Below are 24759 nucleotides of genomic sequence, written 5' to 3' on the forward strand. Positions count from 1 at the left end.
ATTCTTTATAGTTTTCCTAAAGTCATCAAAAGGTTTCCCCAACTGGCATTTAAGTACAAGATCACCAGTTAGTTCTGAAGGGTTATCTATCGGCATCGCAACTTGAAACCTACCAATACTAATAGTTTTGACAAGATCATGCTGGGATTTAGATATTAATTCATGCCCTATAGGTGATGCATTATCATCATGTTGATGATCATCCTCTTTCTTAATTTCTACTTCCTCCTCTTCTTGTTTATCTTTTTCTTCTTCCTCCTCACTTTAATTTTCCTTATCACCATCTATAGACCCTTTTCCACATCCTTAACATCATTTTTATATCTTTCCCCAACTTAACTTTTCCCTAACTGAGATTGTAAGCTCCTCTGAATCCCTCTATATTGTAGCCTTTTTTGTTAGGTGGTCAGAAGTTGATTCACTTTCACTTTCTTTTATTTTGGGAGACATATTTTATCTACAAACAATAGAAAAATAAAAATTACATTACAATTGATGTATGCATAGAATTTGAATATATTACAAACACCACCAATACCGATACCACCAACAACCACCATAACCACCACTAACCAATGACACCACCACCACCACCACCAACAGCCACCACAAATGCAACTAGTACCACCACGATGACCACCAATACCACCACCACGACCACCAACACAAAAAAAACCATCCAACAATGCCACGATGGTCAATGGAACACTGTGAGAAAAACTAGGGTTTTCTTAGGTTCTTCCTATGATTTTACTATTAAAATTCAAAATTATAAACCCATTCTCAAAGATAATATAACTAAAAACTTTCTTTTTCATCATTAACTTAAAAGTCCTAATTTTTAGAAAAAAAAAACGAGTATAGAACTCTTCTCAAACTCTGTTACCTATGAATAAAGAGAAAATGATGCATACAAGCAAGAATGAAGTATAAAATAACACCTATGTGGTCGAAAATGGAAAGAAAATCGATTTGTTATGATGGGTTGAGTAATTTGTTGAGTAGTTGTTGTCTGTATTGTTGAGAGAGAAAGAAAAGAGTAAAAACTCAAGATTTGAAAGGATGAAATATTTTTCGCACTAATGGATGAGTTGTATGGGTTGATTTATATTTTGGAAAACAAGGACAAGTTTTGAAAATGCTAATTTGGTTCAAATTGATCTTAATTATTTTTTAAAATTTTAAAAGAGATACGTAATTTTTACCGTCTCATCACAATAAAGTGTATTATGTTCAATTGGAATACTGATGAATTTTAGGTATTAGCTTGATAATAATGTAATAAGATTATTTCAACTCAGAGTGATCGATCAACAACTCAGGTCAGGAGGAACACAATACTAATATTATGCAATTGACTCAATTGAAGTTGTGGTTGACCCTATGAACTCACCCCTAGTTATAGCTATATCAATTTAGGTATTATCTTGATAATGAGTTACTGAGAATCATTTTAACTCATAGTGATCGATCGACGACTCAGGTCAGGAGGAACGCAATACCAATATCATGCAATTATAAAGACTCAATAAAAGTTGTAGTTGATCCTATGAACTCGCCTCTAGTTATAGAAAATCAATTTAGGTATTAGCTTGATAATAAGTTAATAAGAATTGTTTCAACTCAGAGTGTTCAATCGACGACTCAGGTGAGGAGGAACACAAAACCAACATCATACAATTGCCAAAGACTCAGTTAAAGTTGTAGTTGACCCTATCAACCCACACCTAGTTGTAGCTAAATCGTTTTAAGGTATTAGCTTGATAATGAGTTAATAAGAATTTTTCAACTCTGAGTAATCGATCGATGATTCTGGTTGGGAGAAATGCAATATCAACATCATGAAATTGCCAAAGACTCAATTGAAGTTGTAATTGACCCTATGAACTCACCCCTAGTTCTAGCTAAATCAATTTAAGTATTAGCTTGATAATGATTTAATAAGAATTATTTCAACTCAGAGTGATAGATCGATAACTCAGGTTGGAAGAAATGTAATAGCAGCATCATGTAATTGCCAAAGACTCAAATGAAGTTGTAGTTGACCCTATGAACTCACCCCTAGTTATAGCTACATCAATTTAGGTATTAGCTTGATAATTAGTTACTAAGAATTATTTCAACTCAGAGTGATCGATCGATGAATCGGGTCGGGAAGAACGCAATACAAACATTATGCAATTATAAAGACTCAATTAAAGTTGTAGTTGATCCTATGAACTCATCTGTAGTTATAGCTAAATAAATTTAGGTATTAGCTTGATAATGAGTTAATAAGAATTATCTTAACTCAGACTGTTCGATCAACGACTTAGGTCGGGAGGAACGTAATGCCAACATCATGCAATTGCCAAAGTGTCAATTAATGTTGTAGTTGACCCTATGAACTCACCCCTAGTTGTAGATAAATCATTTTAGGGTATTAGAATGATAATGAGGTAATAAGAATTGCTTCAACTTTGAGTAATTGATCGATGACTCAGGTCGGGAGGAACACAATATCAACATCATGCAATTGCCAAAGACTCGATTAAAGTTGCATTCGACCCTATGAACTCATCCCTAATTCTAGATAAATCAATTTACGTATTATATTGATAATGATTTAATAAGAATTTTTTCAACTTAGGGATCGATCGATGACTCAGGCTAGAAGAAACGTAATAGCAACATCATGAAATTGCCAAAGACTCAAATAAAGTTGTAGTTGACCGTATGAACTCACCCCTAGTTATAGCTACATCAATTTAGGTATTAGCTTGATAATGATTTAATAAGAATAATTTCAAATCAGAGTGATCGATCGACGACTCAGGTTGGGAGAAACACAATACCAACATCATACAATTATATAGACTCAATTAAAGTTGTAGTTGATACTATGAAATCACCCTTAGTTATAGCTAAATCAATTTAGGTATTATCTTAATAATTATTTAATAAGAATCATTTGAACTTAGAGTGATCAATCGATGACTTAGGTCGGGTGGAACAGAATACCAACATCATGAAATTGGAAAGACTCAATCAAAGTTATAGTTGAACCTATCAACTTATCCCTAGTTGTAGCTAAATCAATTTACGTGTTAACTTGATAATAATTTAATAAGAATCATTTTAACTCAGAGTGATTGATCGCCGACTCAGGTCAGGTGGAACGCAATACCAATATCACGCAATTGCCAAAGACTCAATCGAAGTTGTAGTTGACCATATGATCTCACCCCTAGTTATAGCTAAATCAATTTAGGTATTAGCTTAATAATGAGTTAAAAGAATCATTTCAACTCAGACTGATCGATCGACGACTCAAGTCAGGAGGAACGCAATACCAACATCATGTAATTTCCAAAGACTCAATTGAAGTTGTAGTTGAGCCTATGAACTCACCCCTAATACTAGTTAAATCAATTTAGGTATTAGTTTGATAATTATTTAATAAGAATCATTTAAAATTAGAGTGATCAATCGATGACTTAGGTCAGGTGGAACGGAATACAAGCATCATGAAATTGGAAAGACTCAATCGAAGTTGTAGTTGAACCTATCAACTTATCCCTAGTTGTAGCTAAATCAATTGAACTTGTACTTGAATATATGAACTCAATTGAAATTGTATAAAAATAAATATTCAACCTGTTGTAACAAATGACTTATCTGTTGGAGTTTATCAAATAGATTATGTCATCTGTTGCAACAGATTAACTATCTGTTGTATATTACCAAATAGGTTTTGCCATCTATTCCGATAGATGACTGAGCCATTGGAAATTTTCAAACAAAAATTATCATTTTTTGCAACAGATGACTGATATGTTTTAAGATTTTTTTTTAAATTTTGAAGCAATTTCATAATTTCCTGTCTGAGATAAAAAAGATAAAATACTAAGGTGGTAAAAAATATCACTTGGATAACTCAAAAATCTCCTCCTTGAGTATTCTTATCCTATCTAATCAATGTCACCGCCTCCTCATGCCCGTCAAAGTTATTAATGAGTATTTAAAACCCGTCTCTATAATTCTGTCTTCTTCAGCCACAAATTAACTCAACTCATCTCTCATTTTTATTCAAAATTATATTTCTCTCCTCTTTAGGGTAATCACAATTATATTCTTTTTTTCTTTTATCTTCTTTTTTGCATGAGGATCCTCGATTGAAATGGGTGTTCTGATCCCTTTGGTTTTTCGACATTGTAGGTATGGTTCACTATTTCTCTTTACTTCTCATCTTTTTTTTGTACGTTATTTAAATTAGATATTTACATCTGTTGTTATTATTGATTTATCTATTACTAGTTTCCTATTTATTGAGAAAATTGAAGGAAATGTGACTTTTAAGTTTTTAATGAGCAAACCATTGTTTTCATTAAAATATATAAAAAATTCATTAGTTGGGAGAACTTAAAAATCTTTGTTGTCAGTACCATTTTTTATGTCTTTTGTTTATTACTTTGGTGGTGCTGTTATTGGGGGTGTTGGTGTTGTTGGAACTTATGATGTTTGTGTTGTTGATGGTGTTGGAATATATTGTGTTGTTTCTTTATTGTTGATGATGTTGGTGGTGGTGGTAGTGTTGCAACAGTTTTCTCAACTATTGTAAATAATGAATCAGCTGTTGGAACAGATGGAGGAACTATTGGAAGAAATCAAACCAGTAGCAAGGCTAGTTTTATTTTTTCCAACAGATGACCCATCTGTTGCAACATGTCATCTATCGGTTGCCATAGATACATTGCCTATTGTAACAGATGACTCATCTATTAAACTGATGGGGAATCTATTACATCAGATGGGTCATCTTTTGATCCATTTAATTTTGTGTTACCCTTTTGTAATGTTCTTTTTGTTCTTCTCTTGTTTGACATCAAATGTTTTTGTCTTGTTTGTAGATAAAAAGAAGTGAAACTAGATCAAGTTTTTCCCGACTAGCATTAAAGGCTAGAGTAAAGATTGCTTCGGAGGAATAAGTTGTTTGCAACTGGAACCACTTCATATGTGGGAGATTTGTATTACAAAACTGCCTATCATGAAAACACACATCCAGTTGACTGATTTTGTAAATATTGGTTCTTTACCTATTAGGCGTTAATCTTTTAAACAAGATATGGCATTTTACAGTTAAGATTGATAGGTTCGAACTGATAAGGTTGAGAGACTAAGTAGGTAGTGTCGATACCCTAATACGGTTTAATTAAGATTTTGCAAATGTTTATGTATAAAGTTTGGAGAAGGATTAATGTTTTTGGTGACAGTGTAAATATTCAAAGAGTGATTGGACTAATTTAAGGGTTCAATGGATTTTTGAAAGGCCTTTGAAGCCTCGCACTGCTATAAATAAGAAAGAAAATTAATATAGTTATTGATCTAGTCCAAATTTATATAGATGGGTTGCTCGAGGAGACTATTATACAGCAGAAGGTGATTGGAAGAATACCTGCGCAGGAAGGGGGAGGTGGAGATGACTATATATCAGCTCCGACCATATTAAATTATAAACATAGGGTAGGAAGGAAAGTATAGCAAAACTGGCTGATGAAATTGACATGAGAAATGAAAAAATTAAATAAGCTACAAATGTGAAAGTGTATTCAAAAATAAAAATCCATTAGTCCAATTTGAAAAGAAAAATGCTGAAGTGGATTGGATTTGTGTACTTTATTAGGGGACTGCATCTAGCTAAAGTGGCTTGAATGAAGACCCACAAAATGCAAGACCAGAACTCTAAGGTTTCAGCTTTACGAGCACCGTTGGTGGTAAGATTGTCAGTCAGAAAAGAAACCTTAACCAACAAATCTTGAAATAAAAATAAGGGATCAAGCCAAGGTGGCAATTTCTCAAGTTAAACTTGCATCCCATGCCTCCTGTTTATAGCTTTGGTCTGGTTAAAGGCAGTGGAAACAACAAGGCATGGGATTTCTGCCCAACTTCAGACCTTTTTGTTTCTACTGCCATTGAAATGATCAGAACCACAAATAGAAGGCATGGGATACAAGTTAGACATCAGAAATTGACAACTTGACTTCCCTTATTTTTACTTCTGAATTTTTTTGATCAGGTTTCATTCTTGACTGAAAATCTTACCAATCCCCTGTGCTCTCCAAGCTACTACCTTAGAGTTTTGGTCCTACACTTTGTAGGTCTTCATTGAGGCCATGCTCACTAGTCCCAGTCCTTAGCAAAGTGTCCAACTCCAGTACTCTTAAGAATTTTTCTTTTTCAAGAATGACTGGCGGATTTTAATATTTGGATACACTTTCACATTAGATGCTCATTCAATTTATCATCTCTCAAGTCAATTTCGTTGGCCAGTTTCGTTAGAAGTTCCTTACTTGCTTTCGTGTGTTTCCTATTAAAAAAGGTTTGAGATGATATATGGTCTTCTTCACCTCACCTTTCCTGCATAGGTATTCTCCCAAGCACCTTATGCTGTATTATAGTCTCCTCGAGCAACCCATCTATATAAATTTGGACTAGGGAAATTTCTATTAGTTTTCTATTCTTGTTTGTTGCAGTGCGAGGTTTCAGAGGCCTTTCAAAAGTCCATTGCAACATTAAAATCAATTCAATCACTATTAGATATTTACACTACCGCTAAAAACTTGAACCCTTCTCCAAACTTGAACATAAACATGAACAAAATCATCATTAAATTGCAATAGGGTATTGACACCACCGTCTTGGAATCCTTCAGCCTTACCAGTTCGCACCTATCAAACTAAAATTTAAAATGCAGGTTCTTGTTTGAAGGATCAATGTCTAATCGGTAAAAACCTTCATTCACAAAATCATTGTACTTTATGTGTGTCTATCACGATAGCCTTATCAATAATACATAACTCCCACGTATGAAAGTGGATCCATTAACCTGCACGCACATTATTCTTCCTACCCCATCAATGTCAGATAGTGTTTATTCTCCACTTCCCATCGTTAAGTAGTGTACAAGACTACAGAGGCTCAAAGGGTAACCATATTCAATGTCAGAGGACTACTTACCCGTCAAGACAAAACAAGTTCTACAAGTCGTGACTTTTCACCTTTTTTGTTTTTAAATCTATTTATCTAACAAAACAGTCACCAATTTGGATTAATTAAGGTATGTGATGACTATTAAAGAAGAGGTGAACAGTCATGACTTTTTGTCAAACATATTCAAAATAGCTGATAAATCAAATTTCTCATCTGTTGCAACAGATAATCTATATGTTGCAACAAATATCTCATCTGTTGTACATATAAACAATCTGTTGCTATAGATGTAAATTTATTGTGATAGTGGGTTATTTGTTATGAAAGATAGAAGATCTTTTGCAACAACTTAATAATAATGGTTGTTATTAATTCTTAAACCATTTGCGAAGGTGAGAAGTTTGAATGTAAAGGAAAACATTGCAACTTTTCACAAAAAATAAAAAGCCAGCAGTTTGAATGTAATTAATACAATGGAGTTGAACAGTCGTTCCTTTTTGTCTAATATATTAAAATTCATTCATCTATAAATGGGTCCCTCTTTAATCTTCATTCTACTCCACTTTTATTTATTTCTTGTATTTTGTCTTTTCGTATTACATCTTCAACCACTTCTATTTAAAGAGCATAGTCCTTTCTCATTGAGGTAAGTTTTTTTGGGTGTAAATCTACCTGTTGGTAGTATACGTTGTGTTACATTCGGACTCTTTTCTTTACTTTTCTATTTGTATATTTTTTGTCAATTCATGCGTGTTCTCGATATGGCTGATCCTGTTTGGGAAATTGCTATTCTTAGCGACATCTTGTATGAACTTTAAAGGCAGGTTAATGACCTGTAGAGGGAGTTGGTCACTGTGAGAACAAGAATGTTCAGAGAGATGAAAAGGATAATGAGGGTCTTGCTGCTGCCATTTGACGATTGACCGGCTGACAATAATAATGATCATGATCATGATATTAATAATAATTAGAATATGTTTTTTCTTTTAGCATGTGTATTTTATTTTTTCTATATCAGATCTACACTTAATGTATTTTATTTTTTATTTAATGAAAATTTTATTTTTGATCGACTTTAGCTTTTTAATTCTTATTTAATTTTTGTTCGGTCTATTTCTTCTTCTAAACATGTTAACATATCGATGGTTGGAGGTAAGGAGCAATTTTGAATCTAGTAGCAATAACAATTTTGGCTTTTGAGTTCTTTCAACAGATGGACCATGTGTTGAAACAAATTGGTCATCGGTTGAGTTTCTGTCAACAGATTATCTATCTCTTGTGATAGATTTGTCATCTGTTAGAGGAAAACATTTCAGTTTGATAAAATGTATTGTGTTCTTCCATCTAATATTCATCTATTGTAATAGATGGGTAATCTGTTGAAAATAATTTTGTGGCCTTCCGTATTTAGTTCATGTTTTGCCTCTTTTTATTATTGCACAAGTTATTAAAAAAGATATTTTATATAATAAATAATAATATTTACATTCACAACAATGAGTTAAATATATAAAAGTCCACAACAAACAACAACACAAGTTTTTGCAATTACAACAATCATGGTGGATTACGATCCGGACATGTAGTTCTTTAATGGTCATCGCTTTTACATATGGAGCACTTGTTTCTTCTTGATGAAAATGATTCTCCGACTCCACGCCTCCTCTTATATGGCCTTCTTCCCGGTTTGATAGTGCTTGGGTCAATATATAGAGGAGGTATTAATCTCCATAAATGCTCTGCAGGAATAACCCAAGATCCTTTAGGAGGCACTGGAGTAATATGCCCACTATATGCCATTGTATGTTTTTCCACCGAATAATATGGACAGGAGTACTCATAAATTTTAGTTCCATATTTTGCACCGTATTGAGCTCAAAGCACTGCCATAGCATGCGGACAGGTTATTCTGTCCAAGTCAAAAACTCTGCACATACAATATCTTATTTAAAGATCGACTGTGGCCACATCACCATGATCATTAATACTGCACTTGTAATCTGCTATTTGATGAGATAATAACCTATTACCAGACTTATGTTCGTTGATATTATTTCTTATGCTTCTAAAAGAAATGGGGTTCCTGCATTCTCGAACTCCACACGACTTTCATGAAAAAATTCGTCATACTTCTTGTTTATTATTTCAAGCAGAGCCACGATGGCAAATTCTCTTTCATTACCAAATAATGAATTCACCAATTCAACTATGTTTGACGACATAATATTGTACCTATATAAAAGAATCACTTAGTACGACATCATACTAAACTTGTAACTAAAACAAGATAGTAAATTCATAATAATGCACCTATTTATCGGACAGAATGATTGGTTCCATCTCTCAAAATCGACACATACGAGATGTTCTTCTACCTTGGGATGCATATCTGCTATTTGATTGAAATGGTCTAAAAACTCCTCTCTACTATAGCTTTAGCTATTCTATAAAAAAGAGTCACGACCCTTTCATTGTGAAAATTGGTCCGAATATTATCTCCAAGATGCCTAATGCAACAACCAAAGTGAGCTGAAGTGAAGAAAATTGAACCCATCTTTGGAATATTTGGATGCCTATCCGAAATAAAATACTACTCTTCAGTATCTTCAATGGAGCTTCATAGTTATTCAAAAAAATATCCATAAGAGGCATCACATTCCTTTTCCACTATACAAAAAGTGATAGGAAAGATGTGGTTCTCCACATCTTGCACCACCGCTACTAGTAGAGCTTCATTATACCTTCTCCTCAAGAAGGTACCGTCAATGGCTATTAATTATTTCAAATGTCAAAAACCTTAAATCCATGCATCATAGGATACAAAAAGTACTTAAATATTCTATTTTACTGAAAATTTAATTACATGTCCAAGGTTAAAAGGGTCAATTTTCCCCCCTATATAAGCTTTCAAACATGGGATTTAGCCTTTATTCATCCACAATATTGATGTTTTTCTTAAATACTCTCAAGAACTCAAGCTAGGTTTTCATAGAAGGTCCAATTTCAAGAAGGTTTCACCATCAATCATCACGAAATCACAATCTAAGGTATGTATAGTGTTCATTCATGGACTCTTTTCATCCATGAAGTCCTTACCAGTGGTGCGGTATTGAAACCCTTCCAATCAGGGCATAGATTGGACCCTAGCTCAGCTATTATAGCACCTTTGGGGCATGTCGGTTAGATACTACTTCACACAGTTTCATATTACAAAATTAGGACTATCAGATATAGTCAATCAGTCTCAGTAATAGAACTCAGATAGTTCTTTAAATTTTAGGACTGTCAGATACAGTCAACTCAGATATAGTACGGAACTCAGATAGTTCCATCAGATTCAGGAGTGTCAGCTACAGTCACCCACATTATCAGTTATACCCAGATACAGTCACCCATGTTATCAGCATTAATTTAATGTAGTCCTTCATGTTATCAGTCATATTAGTTACTAGCATGTCACGTTATCAGTATACAGACTCAGAAATCATGAAATCACATTGTCAGTTACAGTTACGTATTTATGTATGTATTCTAACATTCATGTTAGATAGTCAGTTAGCATTATTTATGCATATGAACCATTGCATATAGCCTACCTCCCATGTATACTCGGTACATATGTACTGACGCATTCGCGCTATGGTGCTTTCTTTTTATGTTACACTACAGGTTCAAAGACGCGGGTTCCAGATCAGCAGTAGATTCCAGATTTAGCAGTCAGAGTTGAAGTGAGTCCTCATCCTTCAAGGACATAATGATTTTCTTGTATCTCATTGATTAGCTTATTAGTTAGAGTTAGTTGGGGACATATCCCATCAACTTCTTATTCACATTCTTTAAACAGTAGAGGCTTTCAGACTAGATGCAGACTAGATGCAGACTAGATATAGACTATCATGCTTTAGAATTTTGTTTTGTTTTGAGTATTATATTACCCCACACAGATGTTACGTTATTCATCTATGTTCATGATCAAACCTTATGACCTTTTAGTGCATATTTTCACATTATTATGTTATCTTATGCAGTATAAAGGTACAAATATCAATCATGGGTTAGCTTGTGGTCCTTCGGGGTCATGAGCACCGTGTAGCATTCAGGTTCAGCAAATCAGGTCATTAAAAACTTGGTATTAGAGCCTAAGGTTCAATAGAGTCCTAGGAAGTCTGAAAGCCATATCTAGTAGAGTTTTGTACATTGGTGTGTTGCGCGCCATATTTATGTGCAAGAGGCTATGAGATGTTTAAGAACAGTTTCCCTTCTTTCAGTATTCATGTAGTGCCAATGAGCATAATCACAAGTCAGTCTCTCAGTCTAATCCATTTTTTCTCTTTATTTCAGAACATGCCTCCTAAGAGAAGAAATCAGTCAGCCCCTCAGCCCGAAGAACCTTTGGGATATAATGTTTCTTATGTGGAGTTTAGGATCGTATTTATCACTCTTTCTCAATAAGTCGCTGCTCATAATGAACGACCAATAGTTGTTCCGGCCAACCCAGTGGCCAACTCAGCTGCAGTGAGGATCCAAGACTTTACCTGAATGAATCCTCCAACCTTCCTCGGGTCTAAGGTAGATAAAGATCCTGAGGAATTCTTAGATCAAGTTCAAAAAGTGAGAGACGCCATGGGGGTGACTACTGTTGAGAGTGCTGAGCTAGCTGCATACCAGTTGCACGATGTGGCTCATACTTGGTACAAATAGTGGAATTCTAAAAAGGTAGATGATAAAGGTCCTATACAGTGAGAGGAGTTTGTCACTGCATTCTTAGACGGATCCTTTCCCCAAGAGCTTAGAAAAGCTAAGGTACTAGAGTTCATCAACCTTAGGCAGGGCAATATGACAGTGAAAGAGTATCCTTTTAAGTTTACTCAATTAGCCAGGTATGCCTCTCAAGTGGTTGCAGACAGTAGATCCAAGATGAGTAAGTTCACTTCAGGTGTGAACAACAACGTGGTTAATGAGTGCAGATCCACCATGCTTAACAGTGACATGACCTTAGCTAGACTTATAACCCATGCTCAGCAGATAGAAGAGAAAAAAATTAAGTAAAGGGAAAAGCATAATAAGAGGGCAAAGACAGGTAGTTTCAACTTCGCTCAGCCTAAATCAGAAGGATAAAACCATTCCCAATTTCATCCTAAGTCATAAGTTCCAGCTCCCTCAACAGATAGTGTACCAGTTCCTAAGTTCAGATAGGGTAACAAAGATAGAGCGCTAGGATTTGAGACCCAGGGCAGTGTTAGCAGTGCCCACACCTATTCTCTTTGTCAGACTTACGGTAAGCACCATCAGGGTGTTTGTAGAGTGGCTAGTGGCATTTGTTTTGATTATGGAAAGCCAGGCCACAGAGTTAGAGAATGTCCACACAGGGTCAACAGAATTGCTCCTCAACTTAGTCTGGTCGCCCAAATCAGTAGGGTGCCACTTCCAGTGCTACTAGCGGGCAACACCCAAATTGTCTTTATGCTCTTCAAACTCAACAAAATCAAGAAAATTCTCCTGATGTAGTTAATGGTACATTATAGATCTTTCATGTGCATGTTTTATGCTTTGCTAGATCCAGGAGATTTCTTGTCTTTTGTTACTCTTTATATAGCAGTTGATTTTGGAATCAGTCTTGAAATTCTAGTAGAGCCCTTTTTAGTCTCTACCCCAGTGGGTAAAACCATCATAGCTCGATGGGTATACAGGAATTGCCCAGTTATGATATTTCAGAAAGTTACATCAGCAGATTTAGTCAAGTTAGAGATGACTGATTTTGATGTCATTTTCAGTATGGATTGGCTTCATTCCTTCGATGCCATAGTTGACTGCAGAAATAGAATAGTTTAGTTTTACTTGCCAAATGAACCCATCCTAGAGTGGAAGGGTACTATATCCTCTTTCAGTGGTCACCTTGTTTCCTACCTTTGGGCAAGGAAATTGATATCTAAGGGATGTGTTTATCATCTAGTTTATGTCAGAGATTTTAGTTCTGAGGCTCCCAGTCTTGAATCAGTCCCAGTAGTGAATGAATATTCAGATGTCTTTCCCAAAGATCTTCCAAAAATTTCTCCCAAAAGGGAAATAGACTTTGGTATTGATCTTCTTTCAGACACTCAGCCTATATCTATTTAGCCATACAGAATGGCACCAGCAAAACTCAAGGAACTAAAAAAATAGTTAAAGGATCTCTTAGATAAGTCATTCATCAGACCCAGCATTTCCCTGTGGGGCGCACTAGTCTTATTCATGCACACAAAAAATGATTCTCTCAGAATGTGTATATATTACTGTCAACTCAATAAGGTTACGGTTAAGAACAAGTATCCTCTTCCTAGAATTGATGACTTCATCCAACTTCAGGGTGCCAGTTATTTCTCTAAGATAGACCTTAGATCTGGCTATCATCAACTCAGAGTTAGAGAATATGACATCCCGAAGATAGCTTTTCGTAAGCGGTATGGTCTCTTCGAATTTCTAGTTATGTTATTTGGTCTTACCAATACGCCAGCAGATTTCATTGACTTGATAAACTACGTGTTCAAGCAGTACTTGGATATGTATATCATAGTCTTCATAGATGGTATTCTGGTCTATTTCCGCACAGAGTGAGATCATGCAGACCATCTCAGAATAGAACTTCAGGCTCTTAGAAATCATTAGTTATTCGCCAAATTTAGTAAGTGTGAATTTTGGCTAAGATCAGTAGCATTCCTTGGCCATATTATTTTTGGTGATGGCATTAGAGTAGATCCTCAAAAAACCAAAGCAGTAAGAAACTGACCTCACCCTATTTCTCCATTAGATATCAGGAGTTTCTTGGTTTTGGCTGGCTATTACAGATGGTTTGTTGAGGGATTTTCTTCTATTGCATCTCCTATGTCCAGATTGACTCAGAAGAAGGTCAAGTTTCAGTGGTCAATAACATGCGAGAAGAGTTTTAAGTAATTGAAGACTCGACTCACCTCAACTTTAGTTCTAGCACTTCCTGATGGTTCAGACTGTTTTGTAGTTTATTATAATGCATCTAGAATGGGTTTAGGTTGTGTCTTCATGCATCATAGTAAGTTAATAGCCTACGCCTCCATATAGCTTAAACCCCATGAGAAGAAATATCCTGCTAATGATCTTAAATTAGCAGTCGTAGTATTTGCCTTAAAGATTTGGAGGCATTATTTATATGGTGTTCATGTAGACATCTTCACAGGTCATAAGAGCCTACAGTATGTCTTTTCTGAGAAATATCTCAATCTTTGTTAGATAAGGTAGTTAGAGCTCTTAAAAAAATACGGTATGAGTGTCCTCAATCATTTGGGCAAGGACAACGTAGTGGCCGATGCTCTCAGTAGACTATCCATGGGTAGTATTTCTCATGTTGATGATACTAAGAAAAAGTTAGCCCAGGAAGTCCACCAGCTTGGTAGACTAGACATTCACTTAGTCGATTCTTCAGAGGGCGATGTATGTGTTTAGAGTAGTTCAGAATCATCTCTAGTTTCTGAGGTGAAAGAAAAGCAAGATAAGGATCCTAGCCTTGTCAAGCTAAAAGAGTCAGTTCAGAATCAGAAAATAGAGGTTTTCTCCCAAGGAGGAGATTGTGTCCTCCGTTGTCAGGGTCATCTCTGTGTTCCAGACATAGATGACATAAGGCAACGAATTCTTACAGAAACGCATGGTGTGCATTACTCTATTCATCCAGGGGACACTAAGATACACCGTGACTTGCGGAAAATCTATTGGTGGAGTAGGATAAAAAGAGATATTGCAGAGTTTATGGCTAAGTCCTCTACATGTCAGCAAGTTAAGATAGAGCATCAAAAGCCTAGTGGTCCTATGCAGGAGTTTAGTATTCCTACTTAGAAGTGGAAGTTGTGAACATAGACTTTGTGATGGGTTTGCCTTGAACTCGTCGTTAGCATGATTTAGTCTGGGTCATTGTAGATAAAATGACCAAATCAACTCTTTTTCTTCCAGTTTATGCCTCTTATTCAGCCGAGGATTACACCAAGCTCTACATTAAGGAGTTGTTTATATTAAACGGTGTTTCATTAACTATTATCTTAGACAAAGGTACCCAGTTCACCTCTCATTTTTGGAAAGCATTCCAAAAGGTTCTTGTACCCAAGTTCATCTCATTACAGCCTTTTATCCTCAGACAGATGGTCAAGCAGAAAGGACCATTCAGATTTTGGAAGATATGATAAGAGCGTGTGTAATTGATTTCAAGGATAGTTGGGATGACCACTTGCCTTTGATTGAATTTACATACAACAACAACTATCATTCCAGTATTCAGATGGCTTTATTTGAAGTTCTCTATATTAGGAAATATAGATCTCTGATTGGTTGGTTCGAAGTTAGTGAGGCCTCAGTCATAGGTCCTGACTTGGTATTTGATGCCTTAGAGAAAGTTCAGTTAATTAGAGAAAGACTCCGGGCTACTCAAAGCCGACCGAAGTCTTATGCAGATATTCGTAGAAAGGATCTTGAATTTGAGATTGGTGACTATGTCTACCTCAAGATCTCTCCTATGAAGGAAGTAAAGATATTCGGCAAGAAGGGAAAGCTCAGTCCCCGATATATCGGTCCCTTCAAGATTCTCAGTTGATTCAGCAAGGTAGCTTATGAGCTCGAATTTCCTTCAGATCTAGCCTCAATTCATCTAGTCTTTCATGTCTCTTTGCTCAAGAAGTGTATAGGTGACCCATCAGTCGTAGTCCCTATTAAGAGCATAGATGTTCAGAACAGTCTCTCTTATGAAGAGATTCCAGTTGAAATCTTAGACTATCAGACTCATAGATCGAGGAACAAAGAAGTCCCTCTAGTTAAAGTTCTTTGGCGAAATCAGTCCGTTAAGGGAGCTACTTGGGAAGCAGAAGCAGATATACATACCAAGTACCCTCACCTCTTCCCCGCCAACTTAGATCAAGCTTAAGGTAATATTGATGTTTTTACGTGTCCAAACATGGGATTTAGCCCTTATTCATCCAAAATATTGATGTTTTCCACAAATACTCTCAAGAACTCAAGCTAGGGTTTTCATATAAGGTCCAATTTCAAGAAGGTTTCACCATCAATCTTCACAAAATCACAATCTAAGGTATGCATAGTGTTCATTCACTTGACTCCTTTCGTCCATGAAGTCCAAGAATCCTTTTTAACTATAAGTTATGGATTTTCTTCATGTTTTCATGCTCTGTATGTTCTCTTTCATATTGATAAATAAGGAATTGATTTCTATTCCATGATTTGATGATAAACTCCATGTGGGTTGATTAGTATAGATAAAGATTTATGAAAAATCATGACTAAAACCTTGTATGATGGAATTGGAATTGAAGCATGATGTTTAATTGTTGTATGATGTGCTTTACATGTACTATGCCTACAATATGTTTGATTAAATTCTTAGATGAAGGAGAATTGTCTAACTAGCATGATATCATGAAATCCCCATGTATGTACAAGTTTATTCCTATTACATGTTTGATGAAAGGCTCCTATGAATGTAGTATGTATTATGATGTTAGTCAATTCTTCAAGTAAATCATGCTATTTTAGTTTCCTTCTATCGAGTCCTGGGGGTACTTGTACCCAAAATATTAGTTGTGTGCCTAGAGACATGTCATATTTTTCACGATACTCTCAGTCAAGCTATGAACTCTTAGACTTCAGATAGTCTTATGACTCAGAAAAAATCTCCATGATCTCATGACTCAATCAGTTGTCAGATATTAGTAGTATTCCGTCAGCCACAGAAATTTAGTAACTCAGTCCATGCTCAGTTTAGTTCAGTAAATCATGTTTAGTGTCCATTCAGATGGGAGTAGGAATTAGCACCGAGTGAACCCAAGGATGGTGAATCACCTATTATACGAGGGTGTGATTCCTAGAAGCAATCCCTGTGTTCCAGAACTATATAGCCAGCATAGATTGAGACATCGTAGCCTACTATATGAGGGTAGATAAGGTGGCGTAACCTATTATGTGAGGGTTTCTACTGTTCTCACTAGAGTTACCTTTTATATGAGGGTTACTCACATGTTATCCTTACTAGTGGGGCGGTATTAACACCCTTCCAATCAGGGCATAGATTGGACCCCAGCTCACCTATTATAGCACCTTTGAGGCATATCGGTTGATACTCCTTCCCACAGTTTCATGTTACAGAATCAGGACTGTCAGATACAGTCAATCAGTCTCAATAATAGAACTCAGATAGTTCTTCAAATTTCTGGACTGTCAGATACAGTCAACTCAGATACAGTATGGAACTCAGATAGTTCTATCAGATTTAGGAGTGTCAGCTACAGTCACCCACATTATCAGTTATACCCAGATACAGTCACCCATGTTATCAGCATTAATCAGATATAGTCCTTCATGTTATCAGTCATATCAGTTACTAGCATGTCACGTTATCAGTATACAGACTCAGAAATCATGAAATCACGTTGTTAGTTACAGTTACATATTTATGTATATATTCTCACGTTCATGTTAGACAGTTAGTTAGCATTATTGATGCATATGAACCATTTCATATAGCCTACCTTATATGTATACTCGGTACATATGTACTGATGCATTCATGCTATGGTGCTATTTTTTTATGTTACACCATAGGTTCCAAGACACGAGTTCCAGATCAGCAGTAGATTCTAGATTCAGCAGTCGGAGTAGAAGTGAGTCCTCATCCTTCAAGGACATAATGATTTTCTAGTATCTCATTGATTAGCTTATTAGTTAGAGTTAGTTGGGGACATGTCCTATCAAATCCTTATTTAGATTCTTTAGAAAGTAGAGGCTTTCAGACTAGATGCAGACTAGATGCAGACTAGATACAGACATTCATGTTTTAGACTTCAGTTTTGATTTGGGTATTCTATTACCCCTCACAGTTGTTACGTTATTCAGATATGTTCATGATCAAATATTATGGCCTTTCAGTGCATGTTTCCACATTATTATGTTATCTTATGCAGCATACAAGTACAAATATCAGTCATGAGTTAGCTTGTGGTTCTTCGGGGTCATGAGCATCGTGTAGCATTCCAGTTCAGCAAATTGGGTTATTACAGTACCCCTAACCAAGTCCTTGTCAATCCCCATGAATGTATATATCTTCTAATAACTGACCATGACCCCCAATTTCGTAAGGAGTTGATTAGTCATAACCCTTATAGAAAGGCCTTTGCCATTGGGAAATTTATTCTTGAAATATTCACCAAGGACCTTTGCTGTGCCGTGAGGATTTTGGCCCTAAATGTGCTCTGAACCACATGTGTGATACTTTTCATGTTTATGAATGATGAATCTGTTAGAACTTAAGTACTTCACTGCTCTCAACCACCACTTGTAGTTTGAATTAGTACATTTGTAGCAAAAGACTTAGCTCAAATTAATCACCTTCATTATACTGAAATCTTTTTTCAAGCAAGAAATAAACAAAGTAGTACATAGTTATTTATTGTCCTTGAATAACATTTCCTTATAAAAGCCGATCTCGTTGCCTTGATGATTGCCACACTGTATCGATCGAGAATAACTACCCACCGTATTGGTCTCGTCAATAGGCATATGTGTTTCATTATCATCTGGAATATTCATGTCAAGATTATCCAACCTATCATTAAAGATGTCTTGTTGTTGTTTTCCTTCTACATTTTAATTCTCATTCTCTCTTCTGTTTTCAACCACGTATACCCCTAACACCGGCCTAGATGAATCACTAACATAAGCACATAACCAAACTTGATCAATTATCTTTAAAGGTAGTATACTCTAATTTTTAAAAGAGTTATGCATGTAGCTGATGATGAGTTCTTCTATTTGAAAATTCAGTCCACAATAGCTGATGATTAAGTTTAAAAAATTATCATACGAAACATCACTTTAGACCGTCATAGCTATCGTCTCTATCATTTCACCCTTCTTTCAACACCATACATATCGATTGCTCTTCTCTATCCATTGACTATGATAATCCACCCCTGTTGTTATTGATCCCTTCGGTAGTGGTACCTAAATAAAGTCATTTGTTAAAAAAAAGTTAATAGTGATTTCATAGTGCCATAACATGGCTCCTAACAGATGTGTAATTTGTTACAACAAGTGAAAAATAAGTTACAAAAGGTAAGTGATCGGTCGCAACATATACTTACTTGTTGGGATTCATGTTACACTCTTGAAGCTGATTTCAACAGATGAGTAATCCATTGTAACAGGTGAATCATATGTTTCAATAAAATATACATTTGTTGCAACAGATAAAGCGCCTATTGGGATAGATGTTACAGAACTAAGGAACCTTTGAAACTGATTCCAATAGATGAGTAACATATTACAATAGATAATTAACTTGTTGCAATAGATGAGTTACCTATTGCAACAGATGATGCATCTGTTGGAATCGAGTTTAGGTTATATTGCAACAGGCTACTAATCTGTTGCAATAGATATTTACCCTGTTGCAATAGATGACACATCTGTTGGAATCGTATTCAGACTCTGTTGTTATAGGTTACAAATCTGTTGCAATAAATAACTAGTCTGTTGCAACATATGGGTTATATGTTGTAATAGATGACCCATCTGTTTGATTCGTGTTACGGCACTATAGAACCATAAACATGAATCCAATATATGCGTCTTTCATTGCAAAAGATGGCTCATCTGTTGCAACAGATGATTGATCTGTTTAAACAGATGGCTCTTATGTTGCATTCATGTTCGCGTGCTATCTATTGTTGAGAAAATAGAACAATAGTAGTTACCCATATGACAAATTCAACTAAAAATCCTAATCTGACTTATCAAAGTCTTGTATGAAGTAATGCCAAAGTGGAAAATGATGTATAAAATAAAATTTGACCTAAGAAATTGGTCAAATAACAACAATAGCGGTAATAACAACAACAACAATGGTCAACAAGTAGAAGATGAAGATGATAATGAAGTAGAAAATGATGATAATAAAGCAGAAAATAATGAATAAAGCAATAATAACAATGAACAACAAAAATCGCTAAGAGAGAGAAAACAAGAATGGATGAGAAGAGAGAGAAACCTGTCTTTCTTTCCCTCAGTTTCTTATTATATTAGGTAAACATTTGGATCAAAGTATAAATTTAAAAACTTGTGGGTTATTCTCAAACTTACCCAACTTTCTTAATCCATAATAAAGTAATTGTCGCATACACTCAATTATTAAGACTTGAGTCGCCTACACCTCATTTTCAAACTCTTTTGTCACTTTTAGCTCAAAGCTCCTACTAATCACTTGTATGGAATGTTGACTTTCAAAAACCTCTGAACTACTGTTGAGCAGAGGAGGAAGAAGCATATGGTAAAATTTATATAAATTCAATTGTTCCGAATTGATTGGATGTTTAGTTAAAAAAACTAACAATCGCCATCATTTATTTTTAAAAAATAAGTTAGTTTTTTTTTTATTTTGAAAAAAAAAAAAAAAATCATCTACTTTGAGTTCCATAAGTAACCGCACAAAGCCATTAATTGAAAGCAAAATGCTGAAAAAATTAGATGATTTTGTATGAAACATATTAACAAATAAAGGATATAAAGTTAAAAAATGATACTAAAGTTTTCAAACAATCTTATAACAAAAAATGAACTTGATTGACAATCTTGAAAGAATTTTCAGCATTGTGACACTTGAAAGGTCCATAATTGTGACTTCATTGATTTTTATTTGTTTAGAACTTAGCATTGAGTTAAAAAGAATGATAGGAACATCAAGAAACTGGGGTTTCATTTTGCCAAACTTCAGTAACAAAATTTTAAATTGTTGGTTTGTCTCTGAATAACTTTAGATAATAGAAATAAGGACAGGTGACAAAGTATTTCTATCTATAGATAGAAAATCAAATTAAAATAGGATAACAAAATCTAACAATATGAATCAGGAGAAATAAATCCTAACAAAATATGAATTAAATAAATATCATATTCTAAATAAATTTAAATTTCTACTTCAATTTTGAATTATTATTGGAAAGGTTTTGCATGATATATTTACTTATTTTATTGTTGAAACAAGGTATCCTAAGTCAATAAAATAAATATTCTAGACCTAGTTTGTGTATAAAATTCTTTGGGTGTTGACGGTTAACCCTTGTGTTATAACTACAAATAATTTTCCTTTGGAGAAAAAAAAGAAAGAAAGAATACATCAAAATATTATCTATGATATATTTTCTCACTTTTCTATCAAGTCTTTAATGAATTTCAGTTGTCTTTCTAAATTTTATGATTCTATTGTATCAAATTCATCTTTTGTAGGCATACATCATATCCACTTGATATATTGATCGAAATTTCTTGATTTGTTACACCATAAACATGACGTAAGAACAACAAAAAATCTCTACTTATCGTATCGAGAAGTTAGACGACACTAACTATCCTGGTATTAGTTATGTTAATGAATTGTTCTACTTATGAAATCTACAAATACATATGGAACGTGTGTTACACTATACTCCTAAATACTTAATACACTTAAATTTTATGTTGGAAATAATGAATTTTGAAGTACTATAAGTCACAATAATTGATAGTTCAAAGCATTTAAATAATACATGAAAAAATTATAATTAAAAATAAATTTATTTAAATCATGAAATTGAAAAAATGTCACGTAAAGTAGGAGGGAGAAAATAGTTAGTTAAACACCAAACATAAATATATAAAAATAAATTTATTTAAATCATGAAATTGAAAAAATGTCACGTAAAGTAGGAGGGAGAAAATAGTTAGTTAAACACCAAACATAAATATATCACATGTACAACTTGAAATCATAAGAAAATTTATAGCTATCAAGGATTTTTCTCTAGTCTCCAACTCTCCAAAGCAAAATAGCAACCAATAAAAACAATGATCACAATACCATTGAGAAAAATAAAATTATGTGAGTAAATCAAGAAATCTATCCAAATTCAGAAGTTCAAAAGAAATTAAAAACTTACTAAATGCATGTATGGAATGTTGACTTCTTTTTAAAAAGTTGATTTAAAACCAGTTAAAATAAGTTGACTCTAGTGTATGTATACAAATTATATTGTAAATAAAACAAATATCCTAGACCAAGTATATGTATAAAAATTCTCTGGGCATTGATAGTTAATTCTTATGTTACATCAATAAATGTTTTTCCTGTGAAAAAGAAAAAGAGAAAAAGAATAAATCAAAATATTATCTATGATATATTTTCTCGGCTTTCTATCAAGTCTTTAATGTGTCTCAAATGTCTTTCTAAATTTCATGACTCTTTTGAGTCAGATTCATCTTTTGTAGACATACACCATATCCACTCAATATGTATTTCAAAATTTCTTGCACATTCATTAAAAAATAATTTTATACCATAAACGTGAAGGAATAACAACAAATCTTATCATATCGAGAAGTTAGATGGTTGTAATGACCCTTCTAATTATTTTTCATATTTATACTTATCTTCACCGTTATGTCTTCTCCAAAGTTGCCACAAGTCATTTATGACTATCTGGGATCGACGGTTCGATTACTAGGAAATTCGTTTGATTTTTAGAACCAATTCTCTGTTTTGAAGTTTTCACTAATTTCAAATATCCACCGAGCGAAAACTTCAGTGAAATACTCTCGGATACAAATTTTGAATGCATCAACAAATTTGAAATATCAATTTTTGGCTAGTTAGACCTTTGGTCCGGGTCCCAATGCACCCGAGCTCATTTGGACATATTGGTCAAAAATTAAAAAAATTTAGAATATGGGTGTAGGACCTATATTTGGTCAAAACGATCTCGTATGAAAAATCAGACTTCGTTATCGCTTTTGGAATGTCGATTTTAGTCTAGGAAGATTCTTGGTTCAAACCCCAAGGCTCCCAAAATTTTTTGGATTACTGAGCGGATTTTATGAAAAATGAAACTATAGGTGTAGGCCCCACTTTTTGCCAAAACATTCTCGGATGAAAGTATTGATGGTTTCAATGGATATGAAATATGGTTTACACTCCAAATTTCACTATATGTTATTTGGATTTTGAAGATAAAAAATAAGTTTTAAATTTTGTTATCAGGGGATACCGCATCTCTTCACGGGGGGGGGGGGGGGGGGTCTATAAATAAACCCCAAGATCACAAATTTGGGCATTTTCCCTTCATCTTTGAGAGCCCAAAATCATAAATGGGTATGATAACTCAAATTTAAGTTGTGTGAGTGACTTAGGAGCTTGATTATCAACTATTATCATGATTATCATCTGAATTAAGGTAATATTTCATCACTTTACTGATAAATTTCTTAGTTCTTGACCCAAAACTCTAAATTCACTTAGAGCATGGTTTTAGCCCAAAGTTAGCTTTGTTTGCACCCATTTATTGAGGGTTATGATTCCTTGATAACGCATGAGTGTTGGGTTTGCCTCAAAAATGCATTTTTCGTAAGTGGAACCCACTTGAGATTTTCGATGTTATTTTTGGAATCAAAGCGTAATAGTGCAATATGGATATTGTTAGACTCGTATTGATGAGTATATTATATTTTTATAGCATTATGACATTTTGTGGACTGTAAAGTGAAAACGAGCATGTAGTGAATATTGTAAGGTTTTGCGGTTCGGCTTTAAGGTAGCCTTCTACCTACACTTTTTTAAAGATGATTTGTGTTATGTATGGAATGTGGATATGAATGTTATTCTTGATTATGAATAAAATAACATAGTTTTGATTATTTATCTTAAAGGAATTAGATGATGCTTTTGGACCCATAAGGTGGAATGTTTATGATCCTTTCAGAATCCTATTGCCTTTTTCCTAGGTTAAGCTAATTTATAGCATAAACATGATAGTGTGCTAGGTTTGGGGTGTGTTTATGTATTGGAATCATGGTTAGTATGCTTAACCTTAGTTGGGCTATTCTAGTGATTTTAAACCCGTAATTTGGGTAGTGTTGGCGTAAATGCTAATGTTTCTAGGAGAAGTTCATATCTTAGGATTGGTTATAGATTCCTTGATATCTAGAAGTTGAAATAGATACCTTAGCCTAGTTTGGGGCATAGTTTGCTTAATTTTGGAAATTGAGGATTAGAAGTGAGATCTTGACCTACCTTAAGCTTGGATTTGTATAGTTCCATGAAGACCTTAGACGTTGGTTAAATGCTTTGAGAATGGCCTTAGTAGCATGTTGGCTAACCGTGGTAAATCAATTATGGTGATAGTATTTCAGGTGATGGATATGGTTGTTGAATACATTATTGTTGATGCTATGTGTAGTTATGGATTATGCTATTAATTAATTCAATGATTATGTTTCATTTAAATCATTAACTAGACTACTATTTTGGGATTTGGACTATGATATTACTAATTTTTTACTTTGCGTAACAACCAAACTAGTGAATAGGCTAGAAAGTCCTCTTGTTGCTAATATTGTGAGTCATGATAATAAAGGCTCTAGAAAGCATATTTATTGACTACTTGAAAACCTATGCTACTAACCATGTTGAATCTAATAGTGCATTGTAATATTCATGTTATATGCATTCATATATCTATGGATAAATTTTTCTTGACGATGAATGATGGGTTATGAAGGTATGCTCTTCCTCGCTTCTTTTTATTTTAGTCCTCGTAGGGCTTGTCATTTACTTTAGCCCTCGTGGGACTCACACTTTACTTTACCACTTGTGGGGTTTGTCTTTTATTATTGGGCCTAAGGCCGTGAGTATGACATTGTGATTATTTCGGATATATTATTGGTCCGAGGGCCGTGTTATGATTTTGGTTGGATATCCGA

The sequence above is a fragment of the Capsicum annuum genome, chromosome 12 (assembly GCF_002878395.1).
Source record: "Capsicum annuum cultivar UCD-10X-F1 chromosome 12, UCD10Xv1.1, whole genome shotgun sequence".
Classification (NCBI taxonomy): Eukaryota; Viridiplantae; Streptophyta; class Magnoliopsida; order Solanales; family Solanaceae; genus Capsicum; species Capsicum annuum.